The following is an 8,716-nucleotide window of genomic DNA, read 5'->3' as shown; positions in this document are numbered from 1 at the left end:
ACTGACTTCATCCAGTGTTTAGATTTTTGTACTAGAAATGTATGCAAATTAGCGCATATTTGATTAAATAATGCCTCATTTGCATATTAAAGCATTTTAGAAAGCTTGTAATACAAAAAATGTTTGCAATTATTAATCAATCAACTAAGGTCATAACTATAAGTTATTATTTTTTACCCTATTCACCTGCAGTCTCACCTTAAAATGTATTTTTTTTCAGACTTTTTTAGCATCATTACTGCAGTCTTCAATGTTACATGATCCTTCAAAAATCATTCTAATATTTGCTGCTCAAGAAACATTTTTAACGTTATTAACAGTTGCTTAATGTTTTTGTGAAAACCATCATTTTTCAGAAATCTTTGAACAATGAATTTTTAAATAAATGCGATTTTAAGGCGAGACACTGCAGTTGATTGATAATTGCAAACATTGAAAACAATACATTTTTCCCAGTTTTTGGGGGAATAAAATATATAAAATCAAGCAAATTATATGAACAAATCCCTCTGTAAAAACCTTCAGGATATAGACAGGAATAAAAATGCAAAGTTTGGTGTGTGTAAGTGTTACTGAAGTGGAGATTTATGGCTCAGTGTAGAAGAAAAAACTCATTTTGAGAAAACAGCATTTAAAAATATGTATAGTAATTGAAATCTATTGACACAAATAGGTAAAGTGCTATGAAAGAGGATGTTTTGGATGTTTTCTTTCCACTAGTCTGAAAAGCACTTTATGAAAAACCAAAAAGCCCAAAATCTCAAACTTGTTTTAAAACAGTGGTATAAAACAAAGTTTTTGCCCGCAGTGTCTTCCTTTTAAAAAATACAATAAAACAGCAATATTGTTAAATATGTGACCCTGGACCACAAAACCAGTCTTAAGTAGCACAGGAATATTTGTAGCAGCCAAAAGGTATAGATTTTTCTTTTATGCCACAATTCATTGGGATATTAAGTAAAGATCATGTTCCATTAATAATATTTTTTAGTTTTCCTACTATAAATAGGCCTATGTCAAAAACTTAATTTATGATTAGAATATTCTAAAATGTAATTTATTTCTGACTTTTCAGCATCATTACTGTCTTCAGTGTCACATCCTTTAGAAACCATTCTAATATGCTGATTTGCTGCTCAATAAACATTTTTAACATTATTAACGTTGAAAACAGTTGCTTAATGTTTTTGTGGAAACAATCATGCATGTTTTTCAGAAATCTTTAAACAACGAATTTTAACGTAAATGAAAAAATACATAAAATAAATAGTAATTTAACCCTAAATAAATTCACTAGCTGGTTTCTGTTGGTGTACAGAACATTTCATTAAAATAAGTAGGACTTTGATGGATATTTTATCAGATGTTTAAATGTTGTCTGAATTGTCGAATATTTTACAATTTTCACGTATTTTTTGACGAACCTGCGGTATGGTTTAAGGCATACACTCAAAGCAAATACGAAATACGAGCAAAATTGTATGAGGACTATGTTAATGTTTAGTATGCAAGATATTTGACGTGAAGGAAGTAACATTGAGGTAAAAGAGAAGCTGTATGGATGCCATCTTCATATCGCTTTGAGTTAAGAGACCTTTAATACATTGGAAGAGTCTTTTTCATTCAAATTTACTCTTGTTTGGTTATCGATCTTCAGATCTGCTAATGGTTGATCATGAATAAATGAGATGAGTTTCTGTGTGGGATCCATACGAGGGCGCAGTTACTCTGTTTAAATGTTTCCCTCAGTAATAGAGCCAAAGCTCTGGGTCGTTTGTAGCACATTACATATAATTTAACGCATTGGATTAAAATATCAAACCAAATATTTGTCCAAATATCACAACTAGGTCAAATGAGATATGAATTTTGAATCATTTTGCGGTTTTAGTTTGAGTAGATGTCGCCATGTTTGCCATTTGGCAGGCTTCTGTAAAAGCAATTAAGCTTATTACGAAATAATTTTGGTTGTTTCTCTTCCTCTTTCTGGAGAAGCTTCAAACTTATTTCTGTTGTTGCTTATTAATATATTTAGTCTATTTCCGTAGTCGTTTGTAAAATCTGTATGAAACATAATTGCTAAAGATAGCAACTGCACAAGCATTCATTAGCCTACGTAAGTTACGTAAGGTTGTGTGTCAGACAATCAAGGTATAATAATAAAGTTGAAGTGCCTTAGCAGAGCCTATTTCTGAAAATAAGTTACAGCCTTTTATAGAAATAGCCTAGCCTATCTGTTAAGATCGCAACACATTCATGTTAGAGAGTCACAGAGTTCAAATGTGCTGCATGAGAGGATCGACCCTCTCTTTAGGAGCTGGCAAACCTTTACATGATTCACAAATAGAGCTCCTTAACCCTCCACACAAATTCCCAGTGCAGTCGGTGGGTTTATAAGCAATTATGGCTTTAGGAATAGCCAAATTATGTCAAACCATCAGTCAAGCCATAATATCTTGTGGTCAAATATATTTTAAATGCTAAGACTCCAAACGCAGAACAAATACCAAAATGCATTCGTAATTTATTGTGATAGCTAAAGCTATAACTTATATTTTACATAGCTGCTAGTTATTATCTTACATAATAATTATTATTGGAAATGTTTGCTAAGGACCATGTCTTTTAGACAGAGTGGACCTGCTTATTACAAAAATACTGTACTTTAAAAGAATAGCAGTGAATGTAATGTTATCGGACACTACTTTAAAGTGTTTTTGACATAACGTAGGATATGAATATATCTTTATGTGTAAATTCATTATGATTACTATTGTCTTTGAATTGAGGTTAAAGTACTGCTGTATGTATAGAGAAATATTTATCATAAGCTTATATGTCATGTTTGCAAAAATGTTATTTAGTGCACTTAAAATATATTTACTTTGAACGAATAACACGCTACACTTAATCAAGTACTTTATATGTGCTTTAGTATGTCAACAAAGCATGACATGATTATTAAAACATGATTTAAAAGGTCCTTAAAAACTTTTCATTTTACAAAGTGCACTGAAGTGTGATAAGAAATGTGTCATAAAAGTGTACTCGTTTAGGTATTCTTAAAGGGACAGTTCACCCAAAAATGAAAATGACTCCATGATTCCTCATCCTCAAGCCATCCGAGATGTATATGACCTTCTTCTTTCTGACAAATACAATCTGTGTTATATTAAAAAATGCCCTGGCTCTTCCTAGCTTTATGATGGCAGTGAATGGGTGTTGAGATTTTGAAGTCCAATAAAGTGCATCCATCCATGATAGAAAGTACTCCACATGGCTCCGGGGGGTTAATAAAGGCTTTCTGAAGTGAGTTGATGGGTTTGTGTCAGAAAAATATCCAAATGTAAAACTTTATAAACCACAATCTCTAGAACCAAGTTTTTTTTTACAGCAATATGGCATATATCAAAATAGACAGTCAGCAGAAGCTAGAGATTACAGTTTAGAAAGTTTTAAATATAGATGTTTTTCTTACACAAACACATCAATTGACTTAAGAAGGCCTTTATTAAAGAGATATTTCACCCAAAAATGAAAATGAACCCATTATTTACTCACCCTCCAGGCATCATAGGTGTACATTGCCTTGCAAAAGTATTTTTTTTCACATTTTGTTTTGTTGCAGCATTATGTTAAACTGCTTTAAATTATTATTTTTTCAACATCAATCTACATCTCACACCATAAAGCACAAAACAGGTTTGTAAAAACTTTGCAAATTTATTAGAAATAAAAAACTGAAAAGATCCCGTTGCATAAGTATTCATTTCTGGGACACTCGAAATTTAGCTCAGGAGCATTCATATTGCTTCTAGATGTTACTAAACTTTGAGTGGAGTTAAACTGTGGCAAATTCTTTTGAATGAGTATGATTTAGAAAGGCACACACCTCTCAGAAAAGGTCTAACAGTTGAAAATGCATATCAGAGCAAAAACCAAGTCCTGAGGTCAAGATAACTGCCTGTAGAGCTCAGACTTGACAGACAGACTTGCGTTAAGGCAATGATCTAGGGAAGAGTTCAGAAAAAAATCTGCTGCATTGAAGGTTCACAGAAGCATTATCCATAATGGAAGACGATTGGAACAACTAGGACTCTAGAAAATGTCTGCCAGCCCCCATCCAAGGTGACAGAGCTTGAGAGGTGAAAAGGAAAAGGTGAGGCAAAGAATGGCAGATAATTGCCAAATGCAGATGTGCAAAGCTTATCACATCAGACCCAAAAAGACTTGAGGCTGTAAAGGTGCTTCAACTATGTACTGAGTTAAGGGTATGAATACTTATGCAATGTACTTATTTCAGTGTTTTATTTTTAATACATTTGTAAAATTTGCAAATCTGGTTCTTGCTTTGTCATTATTATGGTGTATGGAGTGTAAACTGATGTAGGAAAAAACTAATTTTAAGTTTAACATAATGCTGCAACAAAACAAAATGTGAAACAATTAAGGGGTATGAATACATTTGCAAAGCACTGTATATGACTTCCTTCTTTCATACGAATGCAATCGGAGTTATATAATCCCATCTCTATTAGAGAACTACAGACCCAGTTTCCCTTCTTCCTTTCATTGCAAAAACACTTGAACTAGCTGTGTTTAACCAAGTCTCAGTCTTTCTCACACAGAACAACCTCCTGGACAGCAACCAGTCTGGTTTCAGAAGTGGACATTCAGCTAAGACTGCCTTGCTCTCAGTTGTTGAAACCCTAAGACTGGCAAGAGCGGATTCCAAATCTTCAATACTTATCTTGCTGGATCTGTCCGCTGCTTTCGACACAGTTAACCACCAGATCCTCCTGTCAGCTCTGTTGGCAAAGGGCTTCTCAGGAACCGCACTCCAGTGGTTTGAGTCTTACTTCTCAGATAGGTCCTTCAAGGTTTCTTGGAGAGGTATGGTATCCAAGTCGCAACTTCTAGCTACTGGAGTACCTCAGGGCTCAGTTTTTGGACCACTTCTTTTCTCTGTCTACATGTCATCACTAGGTTCTGTCGTTCAGAAACATGGCTTTTCATATAAGTGCTATGCTGATGACACTCAACTCTACCTCCCATTCCATCCTGATGATCCGACGATAGCTGCTCGGATATCAGCTTGTCTAACAGACATTTCTTCCTGGACGAAGGACCATCATCTTCAACTCAACCTTACCAAGACAGAACTGCTTGTGGTTCCATCAAACCCATCGCTTCATCACAATTTCACCGTCCAGTTAGGCACATCAACCATAACTCCTTCAAAAACAGCCAGAAACCTTGGAGTTGTAATTAATGATCCGCTGACTTTCTCAGACCACATTTCTAAAACTGTCCGGTCCTGCAGATTTGCTTTATTCAACATCAGGAAGATCAGGCCCTATCTTTCAGAATATGCTTCACAACTCATTGTTCAAGCTCTAGTTCTGTCCAGGCTGGACTATTGCAATGCTCTTTTGGCAGGTCTCTCGTAAATGCGACAGTTAGCGGAAGCTAGAGATTATGGTTTATTAGATTTAAATATGAATATTTTTCTTACAAAAATGCATCGATTCACTTTAGAAGGCCTTTATTAATCGCCTGGAGCCATGTGGAGCACTTTTTTATGATGGATGGATGCACTTTATTAGACTTTCAACACCCATTCATTGCCAATATAAAGCTTGGAAGAGCCAGGACATTTTTTAATATAACTCCAATTATATTCATCTGAAAGAAAAAAACTCATATACACCTAGGATGGCTTGAGGGTGTGTAAATCATGCGGTAATATTCATTTTTGGGTGAACTATTTATCTCTTTAAGCATTTTATTTCATTATATTATCTGCAGTGCACATTCGATGCAATTAAGCACACTTTTTTTTCATAAGGGAAGGCAGATCTGAATGTGATGAGATGTGAGCTAGTAGTCAAATGTAAATGAAAAATACTGTTGAAGTCAATGGCTACCATGTGATCAGCAGAAGAAAGAACAACATGTGGGTGAGTAAATGATGATAAGATGTAAGCGATATTAGGGTTACTCACCATCTTGTACTGCTGTCTGACCTGTGTCTGAACAAATGCGTTGTGGTTGTATGACCATATCGAGAATCAATATTTAAACAGCTAACCACATGAAATACAAAACCCCATTACAAGGTTTAAATGAACGTTTTTTCTACCCCTTGCATACTGAGTGGACAGCTGGCTAACAAATAACAAATACCCATACTTTCCCCCGTTTTCTATTTCTTTGGCGCTAAAACTGCTCTAACCACAAGACAGCAGTTAAGCACCGGAGAAACTCATTCATATTTGAGCAGCGGGCTTGTCGCTTGGGCACCTGCCTCACACCTGTTGCCCCGTCACAATAGAAATGGCTCCGTCTCTTTGCTTTTGGGACGTTGCCGCTGAGGTCAGTTTGAGCTGTTAAAAGCTGACACCAAGATGAACAAGCTAGTTATGTCCAGTTGTTGATGGAATTATATAAAGGCTATTTATTACTTCCATCTACATTTGCACTCTAACAATAATGATGAGCGAACTCTCTAGGGAGCGATATTGGTCGGTGAGGAGTGATGTTGTTTATGGCTGCACGCCGGTCTTGCTGAAGTGGAACGCCGGCTGTTGCCGTGGGCCAAAACAAGGACTTGGAGATGTTAAACCTCAATTGGAAAAAGTTGGTGCAGATGCTTATTCAAACAGGATGGCCAGTGGCCACTGAATGGGCTCCATTCCAACAGAGCACAACAGTCGGTTTCTGGAAATAAAAACTCATTTTCTCTATATGGAATGTGATTTTGAATGATAACATATAAACTTAAAGACAAACCTACTGCGAGCTCCAAGGTTGTCAATGGTGAATGATTTTGTAAATGCATCTGTTTAGATTATTTTAACTAGTTTTTTTTTTTTTAAATAAGTGTGTGTGTGTGTGTGTGTGTGTGTGTGTGTGTGTGTGTGTGTGTGTGTGTGTGTGTGTGCGTGTGTGCGCGCGTATTACATAGGATTATATTGTAGTTATTTCCCTTATTAAAGTCATTAAAGTTGAAGCTTTTTGGCTTTTAGTATAAATATCTGCAGTATCTCACAAAAGTGAGTACACCCCTCACATTTCAGCAACAATTTTAGTATATCTTCTCAAGGGACAATACCATAGAAATGCAACTTGGATATATTTTAGAGTAGTCAATGTGCAGCTTGTATAGTAGTATAGATTTATTGAAAATTACTCAACATACAGCCATTATTGTCAAAACAGTTGGCAACAAAAGTGAGTACACCATAAGTGATAACAGCAGTATGTTGTTTAACCATGCAAAGACACATGTCCTATTCATCATGTTTATGTTTTTGTCTGCTTCACAGGACCATACAAAGTTGTGTATCTTGTATTAGAGCAGTTAAAATTTGGTGCTTTAAGTACAATTCTCTCATACTGACCACTAGATGTTCAATATGGCATCTCATGGCAAAGAACTCTCTGAGGATTGGAGAATTAGAATTGTTGCTCTCCACAAAGATGGCCAAAACTATTAGAGGTTCAGTAACACCCTGAAACTGAGTTACACTAAAGTGGTCAGGGGTCATACAGAGGATTTCCAAGATGGGTTCCATTCGGAACAGGCCTTGCAAGGGTCAATCAACAAAGTTGAGCACTCGTGTGTGTCAGGTGCAGAACCTGGCTTCAAAAAACAGATGCATGAGTGCTGCCAGCATTGCTTTAAAGGTTTCAGAAGTAGAAGGTCAGCTTGTCAGTGCTCAGACCATACATTGCACACTGTAACAAGTCGGTTTGCATGGGTGTCATCCCAGAAGAAAGCCTCATCTGAAGCTGGCTCACAAGAAAGTCCGCAAACAGTTTGCTGAAGACAACCAAGAGCATGAATTACTGGAACCATGTCCTGTGGTCTGGTGAGACTAAAATAAACTTGTTTGGCTCAGCATGGTGTCCAGCATGTGTGGCGATGGCAAGAAAATTGTGTCTTGCCTAGAGTCAAGCATGGTGGTGGTAGCATCATGGTCTGGGGCTGCATGAGTGCTGCTGGTACTGGGGAGCTGCAGTTCATTGAGAGAAACATGGATTCCATTATGTACTGTACATATTGAAGATGTACATGATGCCTTCCCTCCAGAAACTAGGCAGAATGGCAGTTTTTTCAACATGATAACAACCCCAAACACACCACCAAGATGACAACTGCCTTGCTGAGGAAGCTGAAGGTGAAGGTGATGGGGTGGCCAAGTATGTCTCCAGACCTGAACCCTATTAAGCACCTGTGGGGCATCCTCAAGCATAAGGTGGAGAAGCACCATGTGTCTAATGTCCAGCAGCTCTGTGAGGAGTGGAAGAGGATCCCAGCAACAACCTGTGCAGCTCTGGCCAATTCCATGCCCAGGATGATAGCACTTTTGTTGCCAGCTGTTTTGACAATAATGGCTGTATGTTGAGTAATTTTCAGGGGACAGTAAATCTATACTGCTATACAAGCTGCACAGTGACTACTCTGAAATATATCCAAGTTTCATTTCTATAGTATTGTCCCTTGAGAAGATATACTAAAATGGTTGCTGAAATGAGAGGGGTTTATTCACTTTTGTGAGGTACTGAATATCTCTAAAACAATGACAAAATTAGCATTTAGAAGATATAAGCATTTAAAATTCTAATGTGGATCAACAGTTTTGATGACATCACCCTGCACTTCAGCTTCCTAACTTTCTGTCCAATCAAAAGCTCTCTACAATCTGAAGCA

The sequence above is a fragment of the Garra rufa genome, chromosome 2 (genome assembly GCF_049309525.1).
Source record: "Garra rufa chromosome 2, GarRuf1.0, whole genome shotgun sequence".
In the NCBI taxonomy this organism is placed as follows: domain Eukaryota; kingdom Metazoa; phylum Chordata; class Actinopteri; order Cypriniformes; family Cyprinidae; genus Garra; species Garra rufa.
Note: the sequence above shows the minus strand (reverse complement) of the source record.